General features: G+C 35.0%; 1 protein-coding gene across 7 annotated transcripts in view; it reads right to left on the bottom strand.

Moving 5' to 3' along the window:
* Positions 1-21101, bottom strand: part of SNTG1 (syntrophin gamma 1) — an 894682-nt gene that overhangs the window by 590358 nt on the left and 283223 nt on the right. The gene's annotated exons all lie outside the window — the stretch shown is intronic.

The raw sequence follows: 21101 nt of genomic DNA, 5'->3' as shown, positions 1-21101 counted from the left end.
AACCTGCTAAACTGTTAAAAAGAGACAGTATTTAATAAAAAGACTTCATTCCCTCAAATGCCCAGGCAGATAAATAATTCATGAACTACTATGAATGACCAAGGTAACAAGGTAGTTCAAAAAAAAAAATTTTTAAATCTCCAGAAAATAAACTAAAAGACATGGAAGAGTAATTTAAATGACAGAGAATTCAAGATAACAATTCTGAAAAATCTCAAACTGATACGAGAAAATTCAGAAAAGCAGCTCAATGACCTTAGGAATAAAATCAATGAATAAAAAGTGTACTAAAGAGATTGGCACATTAAAAAAAGAACCAAACAGAAATTCTGGAGCTGAGGAACTCAATAAGTTACATGAAGAATAAATTAGAGAGCTAAGAAAATAGAGCAAACCAGATGGAGGAAAGAACTAGATACACCAACAATAGAAAACTAGAAATAACTCAAGTGGAAGAAGAGAAAAGATTAAGAGAGAAAAAAAATGAAAGAACCATAGGAGAACTATCTGACACAATTAGAAATAGCAATATAACAATAATGGGTAAAGGAGAAGAAGAAGAGAGGGAGAAGGAAACAGACTATTAACGGAATTTATCACCACAAGACCTACATTAGAAGAAATGCTTAGAGGAGCTCTTCTATCTGAAACAAAAAGGCAAAAGATAAAAACTATCAGTCAGATGACAAAAGCAGGGAATTGTAACTCTTGTTCAGAATAAGATTTAACACTTACATATAACATAAATATTAAAACAGGTAAAGCCATTTTAAAAGGGACAATAGCTATTGCAATTTGGGAATGAATACACCAAGTAAAAAGGGATAATTTGTGACAACAAAAACATAAAAGGAGAGGGGAAAAGGACTAACTTGCACAGGTTAATAGAGACAAGAGGCAATCATAACAAAAACGCCTATTGTAAGTATGAAAATAAAATTTCTAAACAGACAGTAACTACCAAAAAAAAAAAAAAAACCTAGAACTGAGACATATAACATAAAAAAGAAGATACTGAGGGAGAAAAAAAATCAGAGTACCATCAAACTAAAATAGCAGACAGAAACACAAGGGAAAAGAAACAATACAGACTCACGGCAACTAGGAAAAAGATAAAATAGCTATAAAAAGTTCTCATATATCAATAATTACCCTAAATGTAAAAGAACTGAATTCACCGATTAAAAGCCACAGGGGGTGGGGGGCAGGAGGAGATTAATAAAACAAGATCCAACTACATGCTGCCTCCAGGAAACCAACTCAGCTACAAAGACGAACATAGACCCAAAGTGAAGGGGTGGAAGATGATACTCCAAGCAAATGACATCCAGAGAAAAGCAAATGTAACTCATATCAGACAAAATAGATTTCAAAACAAAAAGGTAACAAGACAAAGACAGACATTTTACAGTGTAAAAGGGAGCAATACATCAAGAAGACATAACGCATCAATATATACGCACTCAAACTTGGAGCACCAAAATATATAATTACTAACAGAACTACAGGGAAAAACTGACAACAATACAATTATAGTAGGAGACATAAATACCCCATTGAAAGCAATGTATAGATTATCTAAACAGAAAATAATTTAGGAAATATTGGCCTTATATGACATATTAGAACAAATGGACATAATTGATAGTTACAGAGCTTTGCATCCCATGAAATTGGGATTTATATTCTTAACTAATGTCCACGGAACATTCTCAAGAATAGAAAATATGTTGGGGCACAAAACTAGCTTCAACTGAAATCACACCAAGCAAAATCTCCAACAAGAACAGTTTGAAACTGGAAATCAACTGCAAAAAGAATGAGAAAAATCACAAATAAATGGAGATTAAACAATAGGCTACTGAACAACTACTGGGTCAAAAAGAAATAAGAGAGGAGATCAAAAGACACATAGAGACAAATGAGAATGACAATAGGACATATCAAAAAATTTTGGAGGCATCATAGTGGTAGTAAGAGGAAAGTTTATAGCATTACAGACCTACCTCAAGAAACAAGAAAATTCTCACATAAACAATCTAACATTTCAAATTTAAAAACTAGAAAAAGAAGAACAAAAGAAGCCCAACATCAGTAGAAAGAAGACAATAATAAAAATAGAGCAAAATTAAAGGAAATAGGGAACAAAAAGACCATAGAAAAAATTAATGCAAAAAAGAAAAAGGTGGTTCTTTGAAAAGATAAATAACATTGACAAATGGTAACAAACACATACCTATTAATAACTACTTTAAATATTAAATGAATTAATACATTCATTTAAATGTAAATGAATTAAATGTTCCAAACAAAACACATGTGGAAGAATGAATTAAAAACCTACAAAATTTAATTTTTAAAAAGATCCACCTATCTGCTGACTACAAGACACTGACCTTAGATCCAAAACAGACACTGACTGCAAGTGAAGAGATGGAAAAAGATAGTCCATGTGAACAGAAACAAAAAGAAAGCTGGGCTAGCAATACTCAAATAAAATGGACTTTAAAACAAAGAATGTGAAAAGAGAAAAAGGAAGGACATTACATAATGCTAAAGGTATCAATCCTAGAAGAGGATATAGCAATTTTAAATACACACCCAACATAGGACCACTAAAGCAAATAAAGTAAATATTAATGGATTTAAAGGCAAAAATTATCAGTAAAAAATAATAATTGGGGACGTTAATACTCCACTAACCTCAGTGGGTATATCATCCAGACAGAAAAGTAATAAGAAAATAATGGCTTTAAATACCACATTAGAACTGCAAAAATTAAGAAAACAGTCCCATTTATAATTGCATCAAAAGAATGAAATACCTAAAAATAAATTTAACCAACGAAGTGAAAGAACTGTACTGTGAAAATAATGAGATATTGAAGAAAAAAAACTGAAGATGACACAAATTAACAGAAAGATATACCTTGCTCAAGAATTGGAAGAATTGATATTGTTAAAATGAACATACTACCCAAAGCAATCTCCAGATTGAGTACTATGAAAATACCATATTTTTCACTTATATGTGCAATTAAAGAAAAAGTCTAAACATACAAACCCACAAATAAAACAGATGCATAGAAACAGAGAAGAAACTGATGGCTGCCCGATGGGAGGGAATGGAAGATGGCTGAAAAAGATAAATGGAAATGTAGTCAATAGTGCAAAAGCTGTGCATGGTGATAGATAGTTAATAAAATTAGTGTGTGATGAGCAATCATTATGTTGTACAGCTGAAACTAATACAATGTGGTATACCAACTATCCTTTTACTAACAAAATAAATAAATAAAAATAAAATGACCATTGGAAGACAAATTACAACTAAAATTATTGTCTCCATTTGTACCTTTTCCCACTAATTGATTTTTCCCTCTGCCTTACCTCCATAATTCAAACATATAACACAAGTTAATTTACTACATAAATAAGGTACTTCATCAGTGACTTTTGTGACCATTTAATTTTTTTTAAATGGCATATATAGTATAATTTGAGGTATCATTGTGCAATGTTATGATTGACGTAGGCATTTGGTTCAATCTGAAAAATATTTCCAGGCTAACATTTCTAGCCAGGACACTGGAAATAAACATGTAGTGCTATCTATTTGATAATGTTAGTTATGATATGCATTATGATTTAATCCTCTTCTCCAGTGAACACTGACTCAGGTCTATACAAAAGAAGATGGCGTGCTTTCTGGTGACATGCTTTTGTTAGGCATTTCATTTACCTAATGATAAAGAGAATTCCATTTTTTTAATATTAATTTTTCTTACTTTTATTACTAATTTCAGGGATACAAAATACCATAAGGAATAGAAATTTATACCCCTCACAAACTGATAACCCCAATAACTCTGCTACCAATCTGGCATAGTAAGTAGCTATTACCATACCAATGATTATATTCCCTATGATGTACGTCGTATCCCATATCTATAGGTGTAATCAAACAATAAGGTGAAAGTAAATTAAAAAAATATAAAAACACATTGTCGTTAACCCCCCTCTAAATACTCCCTCTCACTTTCAACACACACCATCATTCTTACCACTTTCTGAAGCAGTTCTGGAAGTCCTCTTTTGTGAGTGTCTTTACTTGTGATGTTGTGGCTGCCTCTATATCCTGAGCCATTTTGAGTTTGGGGAAGAGCTAGAAGTCACATGGTGCCAAATGCAGTATATAAGGTGAATGAGGACGCACTGTAATGTTTTTACTTGACAGAAGTTGCCATGTACCAGAAGCCATATGTGACACAGAGCATTGTCTTGATGAAGAATGATTTATGGCACAATTTAAAAGACACCTTCTCTAAACTTTAGCTCACCCCCTACTGACTGCACCAAACAAGTTGAAACTTGTCACACACCGTCACTAAGTTTCAACATGCCAATTCCCATATTGAAGATCCCTTCCTTTCCCTTGGATGGCACTCGGTAGAAGCATTCATTGTATTTTGTGATCACAGTGGAAAGGCTCTGGTCATACATCCTTTTTGGTACACAGCAATTTATATCAAATAAAAACATCAGGGTGGGTCCTCTTCCACCTTATTCACTTAGTTACCGTGCAACTTCTGCCTCTTCCGCAGTCAAAATGACCATTAAAGGTAAATGTTTCAATCTATTCAGGACATTGAGGCAGTCATGACAATGTAACTAAAGACACTCACAAAAGAGGATGTCCAGAACTGATTCATAAAGTGGCAAGAACAATGGGATAAGTGTTCTTCAAATGAGGGGGAGTATTTTGAAGGGGAGTAATGGCAATGTGTCTTTTACTATAATATTTATTTTAAATTTAAACATCCGCTGTATTTTTTATCACTGTATATAATTATAGCTAATATCCGATACTATTTTATATTAGTTTCAAGTGTGCACGACAAAGGCCAGACATCCATATCTTATGAAGTGATCCCCCTGTCAAGTCCAGAACCAACATCATACACAGTTTTACAACATTTTCGATATATTCCCCACACCAAATTTTACATCTCTGTGACTATTTTGTAACTACCAATTTGTGCTTCCTAATAATTTCACTTTTCTCACATGTTGGCCCAACTCTTCACATATCCAGCAGCCATCAGATTGTTCTCTGTTTGTATGAGTGTATTTCTGATTTGTTTGTTCATTTATACTGTTCCTTAGATACCACATATAAGTGCAATCGTATAGTATTTGTATTTCTTATTTGACTTACTTCACTTAGCATACTATCGTCTAGGTCTATCCATGTTGTTGCAAATGGTAAGATTTCCTTGTTTTAGATGGCAGAGTAATACTCCTTTGTATAAATGTAGCACGATTTCTTTATCTAATAGCCTATTGAAGGGCATTTCATTTGATTCCATACCTTGGCTATTGTGAATAGTAGTACTGCAGTAAACATAGGAGGGCATGTATATTTTTTTGAACGACCGCTTTGGATTTCTTTTCCAGGAGTGGAATTGCTGGGTCATAAGGTAGTTCTATTTTTAAATTTTTGAGTAACCTCCATACTGTTTTCCATAGCAGCTGCACCAATTTACAACCCGCCAAAAGTGCACAAGGGTTCCCTTTTCTCTACATCCTTGCCTAAACTTATGGTCTGTTGATTACTGCCATTTTGACAGGAGTGATGTATCTCACTGTGGTTTTTATTTGTATTTCTCTGATGATTAGTGATGTTCAGCATCTTTTCAAATGTCTGTTGGTCATCAGTACATCCTCTTGGGAGAAATGTCTATTTAGGTTCTCTGCCAATTTTCTAACTGGATTTTTTTGTATGAGTTTATTTTATTTATTGATACTAACCCCTTATCAGATGTATCATTCTCAAATATTTTCTTCCACTTAGTAAGATGTATGCTTCATTTCATTGATGATTTCCTTTGCTGTGAAAAAAACATTAGTTTGATATAGTCCTATTTATTTATTTTTTCTTTACTTTCCCTTACCCAAGGAGAAATATCAGTAAAAATATTACTAAGGCTAGTTTCTGAGAATTTGTTTCCTATGTTTTCTTCTAGGGATTTTATGGTTTCTTTAATAAAGTCTTTAAAATAAAAGACTTTATTTTAAAGTCTTTAATCCAGTTTGAATTTGTTTTTGTATATGGCATAAGAAGGTGGTCCAGTTTCATTTTTTCCATGTATCTGTCCAGTTTTCCCAGCACCATTAATTAAATAGACTGTCCTTACCCAATGAAAAATTCTTGCTTTCTTTGTCATAGAATGAGCATATAGACATGGGTTTATTTCTGGGATCTTTATTCAGTTCCAGTTATCTATGTGTCTGTTTCTGTGCCAATACCAAGCTGTTTTGATTACTATGGCCTTGTAGTGCAATTTGATATCAGGTAGGGTGGTACCTCTAGCTTTGTTCTTCTTCCTCAAAGTTGCCAAGACTATTTGCAATCTTTGATATTTCCATATAAGTTTTAGAATTGTTTGTTCAAATGCTGTGAAAAATGCCATTGGTATTTTGATAGAGATTGCACTGAATCTATGGATTGCTTTGGGTAGTATGAACATTTTAAATATATTAATTCTTCTAACCCATGAACATAGCATATGTTTTCATTTATTTGTATCTTCTTTATCTCTTCAATATCTTAAAATTTTCTGAGTATAAGTCTTTTACTTTCTTGGTTAAATTCATTTCTAAGTATTATTAGTTTGGTGCAAAAGTTATTGCGGCTTTTGCAATTATTTTTAACCTTTTAAACTGCAATTACTTTTGCACCAAACTAATACTTTTTTTGGATGCAATTGTAAATGAGATTGTTTTCTTAATTTCTCTTTCTGATAGCTCAATATTGATGTATAAAAATGCAACCAATTTCTAAATATTAGTTTTGTATCCTACTACCTTACTAAATTCATCTACCACTACTAATATTTTTGGTGGAATCATTTGAGTTCTCTATTATATAAAACCATGTCATCTCCAAATAATGACAATTTTACTTCCTCCTTTCACATTTGAATGCCTTTTATTTCTTTGTCTTGTCTGATTTCTGTGGCTAAAACTTGAAGTAAACTTTTGAATAAAAGTGGTGAAAGTGGGCATCCTTGTCTTGTTCCTGTTGTTAAGGGGAATTCTTTTACATTTTCCCCATTAAGTATGATATTAGCTATGTATTAGTCATATATAGCCTTTATTAAGTTGAGATATATTCTCTCTATTCCCACTTTCCTGAGAGTTCTTATCCAAATGAATGTTGGATTTTGTCAAATGCTTTCTCTGCATCCATTGATATGACCATATGATTTTTATTTTCATTTTCTTTAGGTAGTGTATCACAATAAGTAATTTGTGGATATTGAAACAACCCTGCATACCAGGAATGAATCCCACTTAATAATGCTGAATGATATTTTTAATGTATTGCTGAATACAGGTTGCTAAATTTTTTTTTTTTTTTTTTTTTTTTTTTTTTTTTTTTTTTTTAGGTTGCTAACATTTTGTTTAGGATTTTGGCATCTATGTTCATTATAGATATCAGCCTGTAGTTTTCTTTTTTGTAGTGTCGATGTCTGGTTTTGAAATGAGAGTATTGATGGCCTCATAAAAATATCTTGGGGGACCTCCCTCTTCTTGGAACTTTTAAAATGATCAGAGGAGAATAGGTGTTAATTCTTTCTTGAATGTTTGGTAAAGTTCACCTGTGAAGTCATCTGATCCAGGACTTTTGTTTGTTGGGAGCTTGTTGATAACAGATTCAATTTTGTTGCTAATAATTGATCTGTTCAGATTTTCTGTTTCTTCTTGATTCAGCCTTGGAAGATTGTACAAGGTACCTAACGTTTAGGTTTGTGAACTTGTAGTGAAATTGTTGCTCACCTTTTTTTGATACCAGAGGGATTATTCGTTATGAATTTGTACCAAATGGATAAACAGTTAACCAATTTTATTATTTGGAAGTGCTGAAAAGGCTGCGTGAAAAAGTTAGACAACCAGAACTTTCCACAAACAATTCATGGCTCTTGCATCATGACAATATACCAGCTCACAGGGCACTGTCTGTGAGGGAGTTTTTAGCCACTAAACAAATAACTGTATTGGAAAACCCTCCCTACTCACTTGGTTTGGCCCTCAATAACTTTGTTAGTTACCAAAAAAAAGAAAGGAAATATTGAAAGGAAGACATTTTGATGACACGGAGGACATCAAGGTTAATATGATGACAGCTCTGATGGCCATTCCAGAAAAAGAGTTCCAAAATTGCTTTGAAGCTTGGACAAGATGTCGGCGTCGGTGCTTATCTTCCCAAGGGGAGATAACAGGTAACTGTAGTGATATAAAGCAATGAGGTATGTAGCATTTTTCTAGGATGAGTTTGTGAACTTAATTGTCCATACTTTTCTGCTTCTAGGCATTTATTGATTTCTTCCAGATTGTCAAATTTGTTGACATGCAATTGCTCACAGTATTTTTTAAACGTTTTCCTATTTTTGTGGTGTCGGTTGTCATTTCTCCTCCTTCATTTCTGATTTTATTTATTTGGGTCCTCTCTCTTTTTTTCTTGATAAGTCTGGTTAAAAGTTTGTCAGTTTGGTTTATCTTTTTTAAAAAAAACAGCTTTTGGTTCCATTGATCTTTTGTAATTTTTTTTTTTTTACTCGTCTCTATTTTGTTTATTACCACTCTGAACTTTATTGTTTCCTTCCTTGTACTCACTTTGGGCTTATTTTGCTTAGGTGTAAAGTTAGACTATTTATTTGAGATTTTTCTTTTCTCTTTAGGTAGGCCTGCATTGCTATGAATTTTCCTTTTAGTATTGCTTCCTCTGTGCCCCATACATTTGGGGTTATGTTTTCATTTTTTGTTTTGTCTCAGGTTATCTTTTCGTTTCTTCTTTGATCTCATTTTTGGCCCATTCATTATTTAGTGGCATGTTATTTAACCTCCAAGTGCTTGTGTGTTTTTCACTTTATTTTCGTGTAATTGATTTCTAGTTTCACATAATTGTGGTCAAAGAAGACACTTAATATGATTTTGATCTTCTTAAATTTATTGTAACATTTTTGGTGGCCTAACAAGTATACTGTCTTGGAAATTGTTCCATGCACTTGAAAATAATGTATATTCTGCTGCTTTGGTGTGATATATTCTAAAAATATCAATTAAATTTTTTGGTCTAGTGTGTCATTTACAGCTGTTGCTTCCATGTTGATTTTTTATCTGGAAGATCTTTCCATTGGTGTCAGCGGGGTGTTAAAGTTCTCTACTATGATTGTGCTACTTTTGATCTGATTTCATGTCAGTCAATATTTGCTTTATATATTTAGGTACTTCTATGTTGGGTGCATATATAATTACTACGGTGATGTCCTCTTTTTGAATTGGTTCATTTATTATTAGGTAAAGTCTTTCATTATCTCTTAGTATAGTTTTTGTTTTAAAGTCTACTTATTTTGTCCAATATAAGTATTGTTATCCAGCTTTTTTCTAGTTTTATATTTGCATTAAATACCTTTTCCATGCCTTTACTTTCAGTCTGTGCGTGTCTTTTGATCTGAGGTGAGTCTCTTGTAGACAATATACGTATGTGTCCTTTTTTCTTCTCCATTCAGCTACCCTACATCTTTTGATTGGACATATAATCCATTTACATCTAAAGTTATCATGCACAGGTACATAGTTATTACCATTTTACTATTCAGATTTCTTATCTTTGTTTTCTTCTTTTTTCACTTAAAGAAGTTCTTTTAATATTTCTTGTAATACTGTCTTGGTGGTTGAATCCCATTAGCTTTTTCTTGTTGGAGGAGCTCTTTATCTCTTCTTCAATTTTAAATAACAGCCTGGCTGGATAGAGTAGTCTTGGTTGTAGGTTTTTATTTTTTGTTACTTTGAATATTTCTTACCACTCCTTTTGTGGCTTGCAAAGTTTCTATTGAGAATTTTGCTGATGGTCTTATGGGAGCTTGTAAACTATTTGTAAGTAACTATTTGGGTTTCTCTTGCTACTTTTAGCATTCTTTATTTGTCTTTCACTTTTGCCATTTTAACTATGATGTGTCTTGGTGTGGGCCTGTTTAGGTTCATCTTGTTTAGGACTCTCTGTGCTTCATGGGCTTGTATGTCTATTTCTTTCACCATGGTAGAGAAGTTTTCAATCATTATTTCTTCAAATAGATTCCTGATCCCTTTCTCCCTCTTGTCTTCTTCTGGTGCTTCTATGATGGGAATGTTGTTGCACACGATGTTGTCCCAAAGTTTCCTTAAACTGTGTGTATGTGTGTCTGTGTGTGTGTGTGTGTGTGTGTGTATTTATATTATTACTATTTCTTTTGTTGTTCCAACTAGGTGTGTTCTGCTATCTTGTTTCTAAATTGCTGATTTGATCCTCTGCTTCATCTAATGCATTACTGATTCCTTCTAGTGTATTCTTCATTTCAGCTAATGTATGAGGTTTCCAATTAATTTTGTGAACTCATTTCTAGAAAAAGTGCTACATACCTCATTGCTGAATAGCACTATGGTCACTTTCGAAATACTCCCCTTGGGAAGCTATGCATTGACGCCCACACCTAGTCCACCCTTCAATGCAATTTTGGAATTCTTTTTCTGAATTGTCATCAGAACTGTCATCATATTAATCTTGATGTGCTGAATGTCATCAAAATGCTTTCCTTTCAATATTTTCTTTTTCTTCGAGTAAAGAAAGAAGTCACGGGGGGCCAGATGAGGTGAGTAGGGAGGCTGTTCCAATACAGTTATTTGTATACTGGCTGAAAACTTCTTCACAGACAGTACCATGTGAGCTGGTGCATTGTTGTGATGCAAAAACCATGAATTGTTGGTGAAAAGTTCAGGTCATTTTTAAAAAAAAAATTCACACAGCCTTTTCAGCACTTCCAAATAGTACACTTGGTTAACTGTTTGTCCATTTGGTACAAATCCATAATGAATAATCCCTCTGATATCAAAAAGGATTAGCAACAGCATTGCAATAAGTTTGCAAACTTAATTGTCTGAGCTCATATGCTTTATTTCTGACTGTCTCTTTTTTTTATGGTTTTTGTGTCCTTCCTTCTTCATACTTGCTATCTCTTTGTTGAAATTCTCATTACATTCCTTAAGTATTCTTATTACTGGTGTTTTAAACTCTGTCTTAGTTAGGTTGGTTGTCTTCAATTCATTTAGTTATATTTCTGGAGGTTTCCCACTTTTTTTATTTGAGACATGTTTCTTTGCTTCCCCATTCTGACTGCCTCTCTGTGTTTGCTTCTATATATTAGGTAGATAGCCTATGTGTCTCAGTCTTTGCTGGGAGGCCTTATGTAGTGCATGTCCTATTTGGTCAAAAGGCATATTCTCCTGGTTATCTGTGCATGTTTTCCAGGAGTGTCCCTTGAGTGTGTTGTGTGTGTTCTTCTGTTGTAGTTGAGCCTTGATTGCTTTTGTTGCATTAGTGGTGGGATCACCTCCCAGGATGACTAACTGTGAGGATTGGTATTCCCACATTGTATGAGCTTCTCTGTTAAAGCTTATCCCTCAAAGGGGAATTTGCCTCTGTAGGCTCTTGTGCCTGTTGAGACCACCTCTTGGGTGTGCTATTTGAGTCATTAACCAGGTGGTGCTCTGGTGTGGTCTGAAGCTGGCCTCTGGGTGTGTTGTTTCTAGTGTCTCTTCGGAGGGTCTCCCCTGCAGAGCAATTTCAGCCTTGACTGTAACTGACGCAGAGCTACCTGGTAAGAGTCACAAAGGTATATGTGTTTGCCTGCTGCCTATGCTGGACCTGGAGCCATGTGGGACTAGCCTTACTGTCAACCAGGGCCAGATGCCATAGCTCAGAGCCTCCTAGGCCTATTGCCATCTGTCAACTGCTAATAAGTCCCAGCCACTTAAAGAGCCTCCTTAGGTACACAGGCTGGGTTGGTTGGACTGGAGTTGACAGTCTCCTCAGCAGAGCAGCCCTAGCTGGGTTGTACAGGGTCCCAGGGAGTCACAAGGCATGGCCTGTAACTTTTACAAAATTAATGTAGATTTAGGTCTTATACCAGTCCTGAGCCTGTGAGCATTTCCCAAAGCACCTGCAAACACAGCAGCTAGCCACCACTTGCCTTGGGGCAGTGCCTAGTATCTGACCACTCTGTGAATTGCCCTGAAAACACCACAGCCAGCTACCACTCTCCTCAGGCTGCCAAAACCATGAAACCTGTCCACATGAGGCTGTGGTGCAGGTTTTGGGTCACTGCCCAACATCAAAAGCCCTCCTAGCAGCTGTGGGCCATCTCCCATATTAAAAGGCTTCTGCAGCCTGTGGCACAGGCCTGGCCCCCCAGGTGTTGAGAGTGCTTCTAGCAATGCAGCTCTAGGTAGGCGGGCCTGGGTTCCAGGGAGCTACAGGATATGGGATGTAGTTTTTACAAAGTTAATGCAGTTTTGGTTTTTGCACCAGTGTCAGGCCCATAACCACTTCATGAAAACTTCCCAAGAACACCAAGGACATCCACTGCTCTCCTCAGACCTACAGGTACCCAACAGTTGACCAAGAGAGGCTGCAGTACAGGGTCTGGGTCACTGTCCACCACCTATAGCTTCTGGGGTGCTGCACACTGTCCACTTCTATAAAAGGCTTCCATAGCTTGTGAAGGTTGAGCCAGGTGCTCAGTATCCCAGAGTGCCCCAGGTGATGCAACACTAACTGCAGGGTGGACACACAAGGTGTCTCCAAGGTGGTTTACATGCATGGATTTCACCAGACCAATGTGGTCTAAGATTTGTCCTTTTAGGGGATGGGTCAAGATAGAAAAGACAGTGCCCTGCTGTAAGCTACAAGTGAGTCATGTTCACAAGTATAATGTCTCTTCTTCCTCTAGTCCTCACCTCACAGCCATACAATAAGTCTTTCCCAGTGTGATTTTGGTACCTCTTGAGTTACTGCCCCATCAACAGAGATAGGGTGAGTGTTTGCAGGTGAATGAGTCTGTGTGCAGGCATTTTAGGAGGGCATCTGCATTTCTAGCCACCTTCCATCTCACTGAGATGGACTGATAGAGATCTCACTGATTTTTACTGTCAGATGTTGTGGGAACTTCTTTTCTAGGAACAGCACCTCTGGGCTGGGGAGTCCACTGTGGTGGTGGGACCCCTTCCTCTTCCAGGGGGACCTCTGCCACCAAGGTATCCCTCCTGGTATTCAACTACTATCTGTACGTTTGGGGTTAGCCTGTGTCATGGCTCTGCCCCTCATACCAGTCTGGATGTGTTTTCTCTTCTTTATATCCTTAGTTATAAGGGTTTTATTCAGCTAGTCTTCAGATGATTCTTGAGGTTGATTGCTCTGTAATTTACTACTAATTTTGTTGTGATTTCAGGATGCAGTAGACACAGCATGTACCTAATCTGCCATCTTGGACCTTGAACCAAGAATTCCGGTTTTTAATACTTATAAAGGTATTTGATATCACTATTTATCAACAGCATAGAATTGCTGCATTCCAAATCTTTATCTAGGAGTCAGTCTTAAAGTTTATTCTCCATTATCAATATAGTAAAAAGCATCTTCAATGAAATTTTTATTTACTATTATGTGACAGACACATCCATTCTTTTATCTACACTAAAATATACACCCAAATCACACCAGATCACAACCAAAGTTGTGCATCTAACAGTATTGCATTAATTCTTCCTAAATTGTAAGCAACTTTTAAAAGTTTGCTAAAATTTGCATTTAGCAAATATTAAACAAATGCATGTTTAAACATAAGAAAATATATGACAAAACTTCGTGAAAAACAGTTTAATTAAGACATTTTTAAAATTCTGTTTCTAATGTGAGTGATTTTTGATGCACAGAACAAATCATTATTGCACGACTGACTGGTTGTCACTTTAGTTGGGAATGTTATCTAGAATCATCTCTTCTATTGTTAAAATTTAATTTTACTTCCCTTTTATTCAGTATTTCAATATCAAGGGAGGAAAAGTGACACATTAAAACTTTTGTACTCAGGGAATATTTTAATATTATAAAATGTAGTAAGGCAAAAGCTGAAAACTAGGAATAAATTTTTGTCTCAGACAGAAAGTGATCTTATTATAAAAGCACTGGAAGTCAGAAACACATAAACAAATTTCCTACTAGATGAAATTTTCTAGCATATGACAGCAGCCTGGTAATGTAATGTCATTGTTCTGGGTAAAGGGATGCACTATGGATTTTATTTTCAACATGTGTTTTTTACAAAACTAGTAAAAAGTCATATCATGATCAAATAAACCTGTCAGACTGTATTCATAAGTTTATCACACTTTTACAAAACAAGAATGTGGGGCACTGGAAATTTTTACTCCTTTTGCCATCAACTTCATTAAAAAAAGAATATCTCTTATCAAATAAAACTATGTAAAATGTTATTAGTATGTATTCTTTCTGGGTCACTGTTTCTTAAAAAATGAAATTTCTCTTATACCTAATCACATAACTCATTTACCCCAAAATTTTAAATAAGCAATAGGTTTGTATTAAGAAGAGAAAGGCAGGGGCCAGCCTGATGGCTCAGGTGGTTAGAGCTCCATGCTCTTAACTCCAAAGGCTGTTTGTTTGATTCCCACATGGGCCAGTGGGCTGTCAACACAGGTTGCGAATTCAACTCCTCAAATCCCTCAAGGGATGGTGAGCAGCGCCCCGGCAACTAAGATTGAATGGCACCTTGAGCTGAGCTGCCGTTGAGCTCCCAGATGGTTCAGTTGGTTGGAGTGCGTCCTCTCAACCACAAGGTTGCCAGTTTTGACTCCCACAAAGGATGGTGGACTGTACCCCCTGCAACTAGAAACAGCAACTGGACCTGGAGCTGAGCTGCGCCCTCCACAACTAAGACTGAAAGGACAACAACTTGAAGCTAAATGGCACCCTCCACAACTAAGATTGAAAGGATAACATCTTGACTTGGAAAAAAGGCCTGGAAGTACATACTGTTCCCCAATAAAGTCCTATTCCCCTTCCCCAATTAAAAAAAAAGAAGAGAAAGCAAAATTTTTTATATAGGCTTGGAATCATTTTTTCAGTCTCCTACTCTGTTCTTATAATTTTCTTTATTCATAACTCTGATATAACTTTGATACTATTATATTATAAATAACATTGCATCCTTTATATTCACTATTGTCTGGATTTCTGTAGAAAAAAGTACAATTAATTCAGGTGTCTCCAGACTACTGCAAAAATGTTTATTTATAGTAATAAATATTTGTTTACTCCCTAAATAAATGTAGAAATACTTAAATAAAAATATTATATTTATACTATGAAATTATGGAGCAATAAAAAGCAATGAGATAAACATAAAAAAAATTATAGTGACCCAGGAAAATAAAACTCTATAATATATAAAGTTACAACAACAATAAGTTGTTAATGAATATATACTATAAAAAGATGTAAATTGTGACATCAAGTTTATTTGAGTTTTCTCATAAAATGTGTGTGGGTAGGAGAAAGTGAAATGATTGAGCCTTCACATGTAAAGAAAATTAAGTGGTTGTCAGCTTAAAAAAAACTGTTATAATTCTAAGATGCTTGTGTAAGCCTCATGAAAACCACAAAAAAAAACCTATAGCAGACACAAAAAAAATAAAAGAAAGGTAATTAAAACACACCGTTATAGAAAATTAACATATCACAAAGGAAGACAGCAAGTCAGGAAGTAAGGATCTATAAAACACAGAAAGCAAATAAGAAAATAACAATGATAACTCCTTACTGATTGATAATTATACTAAATGTATATGAACTAAATTCTTCAATCAAGAGACATAGAGTGGCTGAATGGATAAAATAACAAGATTATATGCTCGATTATATGCTGCATACAAGAGACTAACTTCAGCTGTAAGGAAATATATTGGCTCAAAGTGAAAGAATGAAAAATACATTCCATGCAAATTGTAAACCAAAAGAAAATAGAGATCACTATACTTTTATCAGATAAACCAGGCTTTAAGGAAAGAAAGAGAGAGAGAGAGGGAGGGAGGGAAAGAAGGAGGGAGGGAGGGAGGAAGGAATGAACGAACGAAAAAAGGAAGGAAGGAAAAGAAAGAGAGAGAGGGAGAGAGACAGAGAGAAAGAGAGAAAGAAAGAGAGAAAAATATCCAAATCACAAGAGAAGAAATAAAATTATCTGTGTTTGCATGACATGATTTTATATTTAGAAAATCCTAAAGATACCACCATAAGATTGTAAAATAATAATAATAATAATAATAAATTGAGTAAAATTACAGGATACAATATGAACATACAAAAATCAGTTTTATTTCTATATGCTAAAAACAAACTAAAGAAGACATTAAGAAAAGAATTTGTGTTATAACATCAAAAATAATAAAGTACTTAGGAATAAATTTAACCAAGGGGGTCAGCTTTAGACTGAAAACAATAACACATCAATGAAAGAAAAGAAGACAATAAATGGAAAGACATCCCATGTTCAGAGATTGAAAGAATTAATATTGTTAAAGTGTGCAATCTACTCAAAGCATTCTACTGATTTAGTTCAATCTATGTCAAAGTTCAATGACATTTATCACAGAAATAGAAAAAATATCCTATAATTCATATGAAATGAAACAGATCCAAAATAGCTAAAGCAACCTTGGAAAAACAGAACAAAGCTGGAGGATCACATACTGATGTCCAGCTATGTTACAAAGCTATATTAATCAAAATACCATAGTACTATCATGAACAGGCACCGACCAATGGACCAATATAAAAAGACTGGAAACAGCCTCTACATATAATGTCAATAAATTTTTGATAAGTGCATCAATAATACACAGTCAGGAAATGATAGTCTCAATAAATATTGTTAGGAAAATTGGATATTTTCATGCAGGGGAATGAAATTGGACAATTATCCTGTATTGTATACAATAAGCAACAAAAAAATGATGGGCAGCTTAACGGTGAGACTTAAAACTGTATAAAAATATATAAATATAATATATATTTAATATATATATATATAATATATATATAATATAATATAAAACTGATATAAAAAAAACAAGAAAAAACTCCTTAATATTTCTCTTGGTACTAATTTTTGAATTTTTTTAACACCAAAACCACAAATAACAAAAACAAAAATAATCAAATGTTACTACATCAAACTAAAATGTTTCTGCAGAGCAAAAGAAACAATTAAAGAAAGGAAAAAGAAAAGGCAACCTGTACAATCAGACAAAATGATAATGAGTTAATATCCAAAATATAAATTGAATTTATACAACTAATAGCCAAAAAAATCAAATAATCAGATTGAAAAATGAGCAAAGGAGGAGTTCCAGTCAAAAATCCATTTTAAAAAAGATTTAAAAATGGACAGAGTAGGTAAAAATTGTACTTGCCTCCTCCAGTGACCATATTAAAATTACAAGTAAATTATAAGAACAATCAACCTGGAGAACCATCCACAGACTAGCTGCACAGAAGTCCTATAACTAAAGATATAAATAAGAAGCCACCTCAAGAATGGGAGAAGGGGTGGAGAAATAAAATGGGTGGCCCCACACCCACTTGTCAAAATAAGGAGGGATATCTTGGCTGCAGATGCACCCCCCCACCCCCAGAGAATGTAGGGTCTCACCCCAAAGCACCAGAAACAGGAACCCCCATAATATCTGTCTGTGAAATCAGTGGGGATTCCAACTATTAGGGTGAGACAGGAAATAGCTGGAAACCCTGGTATTCTCATAAAGGGCCCACACACAGACTTTCACTTCCAGGCACTCACCGTAGGCTCTGTTAAGAGGGATTGTGTTTCAGGAGATGCCAAAGAAATAAAGGGAAAGACTGAGTTGTGTGGCTTCAGGGAGAAGACTACAGGTAAAACCGTCATTGTCCCTGTGTTGAGCTTTTTTCCCTTTGTAGCCAGCCAACAGAGGCCATTTTTCTGTGTTGAGCCCTCCCACACATGGTCAAATCTGAAATTTCATTGGCCTACTGAGCTCTGCTCTCTCCAACCTGGTGACTACCTGGGGACCCACCCCACCCAACTTGTACAATGGCAGAGGCTTTTTTATGGCTAACAGGCAGCCGGTGTTGCCTTAAGCTGCATTCTTTCTTGGACCATTTTAGGCTGTCTTCAAGCCCCAGGCAGATGGTGGCTGGCCTTGGTGTACTCTGAGCCTTTTGCAGAGAGGCCCAAGGATCACAATTGGCATCAATCTAAATCTGTATTAACCCACTGAACACTACTCATCTTACACTATTAACTCCCTGAGACCCCACTCCATCCAACTCCCATACCACCCTAAGCTCTTTCAGTGGCTGATCATTATGGAAAACCAGCAGGTGAAGACAGGTCTCAGGGTTCCCTAGGTGTTTTGCTGAGCTACTGCAGGACAGGGACAGATGATGGCTGGCTTTGGCTTACAGTGTGCTCTCTCCCACACACCTCAAAGGCATAGGTTCAGCAAAGGCAGTGGCCAACCATGGATCACTTTGTAGCTCCTACCAGATAGCCCTGGAACAGTCAGACAGTGCCTGATCTTGGCCTGCGCAGGAGACCCTTCTAAGAGGCCTCAGAATCAGAACACCCAGTGGCTAACTTCAAACCACAAATTTGGCCTACAAGTGGTACATGCAAAGAGTTGTCTTGGAAGGCACCAGAGCCTACTGGGAAAATCCTGTTCTGTGAGGTAAGCCCTCACACAGTGAGTCGTACATTATAGTCATGTACAATCTTCACAACCAGTAAGCCTGAGAGCCAATCCAACCCACTGATGTGCCAACATCAGTCAAGGTTTAACTACAACAGGAGGTCACATGCAACACACATAAGGGACATTCCTGGAGAATTCAACTTAGGTGACCAGGAAGCATACTGGGTGCCACAAGACATCTACTACATAAGGCCACCCTGCCAAGACTGGGAGATGTAGCAGATCTATGTAATATATAAAAACAAATGAGAGGAAGCCAAAATGAGGAAACAAACAAATAAAAAATGTCCCAAATGAAAGAACAAGAGATAATTACACACACACACACACACACACACAAACAAACAAAAAACAAACAAACAAAAAGTATCCCTAAACTAAGTGGAGGCAAACAATCTACCAGATACAGAGTTCAAAACACCTATGCTTAAGGAACTTAGTGAGAACATCAACGAAAAAATGTTAAGGATGAAAAAGGACATAAAACCATAAACAAAGAACCAATCAAGAACGAGGAATACAATAAATGAAATGAAGAATACACTAGAAGGAATTAACAGTAGATTAGATGAAGCAGAGGATAGAATCCACAATTTAGAAGACAAAGTGGAGAAAAACAGCCAATCAGGATAGCAAAAAAAAAAAAAAAAAAAAACATAATCAAAAGAAATGGGGATAGTTTCAGAGACCTCTGGAATATAACCAAGTATAATAACATTCTTATCATAGGGGTACCAGAAGAAGAAGAGAGAAAACAAAGGATTGAGGAGGTATTTGAGGAAATAATGATGAAAAACTTCCATAACCGGGTGAAGGAAATACACATCAAGTCCCCAAAGAGTCCCAAACAAAATTAATCCCAAGAGGTCTATATCAAGAACATCATAATTAAAATGCCAGTGGTTGAAGACAAAAAGAGAATCTTAAAAACAGCAAGAGAAAAACAGTTAGTTAACTATAAGGGAGATCCCTTAAGAATATGTTAATTTCTCAACATAAACTTTACAGAGAGATTGGGAGGAAATGTTCTAAGTGACAGAAAGCAAAGACCTACATATGCCAACAGTTTCAAAAATATGAAAGAAATGAATACACTTCTAGAAGCATACGATCTTTGAAGAATGAATCAAGAAGAAAAAGAAAATCTGAACAGTCTGATAACTACTAACAAAATCAAATCTGTAATCAAAAAATTCTCCACAAACAAAAGTCTTGGACGAGACAGGTGTATTTTACCAAACATTCAAAAAAAGAATTAATACCTATCCTTCTCAAGTTATTCCAAAATATTCAAGAAGGTGGAAGGATCCCAAGCTCATTTTACAAGTCTACAATTAGCCTGATTCCAAAACCAAAGACATTACAAGAAAAGAAGACTACAGGCTGATATTCCTGATGAACATAGATATAAAAATCCTCAACAAAATATTAGCACACCGAATTCAGCAATACATTGAAAAGATCATATACCATAATCAAGTGGGATTCATTCCTCAAATGCAAGGTTGGTTCAATATTAGCAAATCATTTAATGTGATATATTACCTAAAAAAAGATACAAATCATATGATCATATCAATAAATGCAGAAAAACATTTGACAAAACTCAGCATCCATTTATAATAAAAGTTCTCAGCAAAGTGGGAATAGACAGAATATACTTGAACATAATAAAGGATATATATGACAAACCCACAGCTAACATACTCAACAGGGAAAAGCTAAGAAAATTCTCATTCAGGTCAGGAACAGTAAAAGGATGCCCACTTCAACACTTTTACTCAACATAGTATTGGAAATCCTAGCTATAGCTATCATACATAAGAAAAAAATAAAAGTCATTAAAATTAGAAAGAAAGAAGTAGAACTGACATTATTTGCAGATCACATTATAATATAGAGAATCCTTAAAATTCCATTAAAAGTTATTAGAATTTATAAATGAATTTACTAAAGTAGCAAGATTCAAAACTAATATTCAAATAACAGTTGAATTTCTATACACCATAATGAATTATCAGAAAGAAAATTAAGAAAACAATCCAATTTACAATTGCATAAAAAAATAAATACCTAAGAATAAATTTACCAGAGGTAAAGGACTTATACTCAGAAAATTATAAGACATTGAAGAAAAATATTGAAGAAGATACAAATAAATGGAAGTATATATTGTGCTCATGGAGAAGAAGAATTAACATGTTAAAATGTCCATACTGCCTAAAGCAAACTATACATTCAATGCAATCCTTATCAAAATGCCAACAGCACTCTTCACAGAACTCAAAGAAATAATCCTAAAATTTATATGAAACCACAAAAGACTCTGAATAGACAAAGCAATCTTGAGAAAGAAGAACAAAGTTGGAGGTATCTCAATACCTGATATCAAAATTTACTACAAGGTTATACTAATT

This window comes from Rhinolophus hipposideros, assembly GCF_964194185.1.
Source record: "Rhinolophus hipposideros genome assembly, chromosome: 13".
NCBI classification, from domain to species: Eukaryota; Metazoa; Chordata; class Mammalia; order Chiroptera; family Rhinolophidae; genus Rhinolophus; species Rhinolophus hipposideros.
This window is presented reverse-complemented; position numbering and strand designations above follow the sequence as displayed.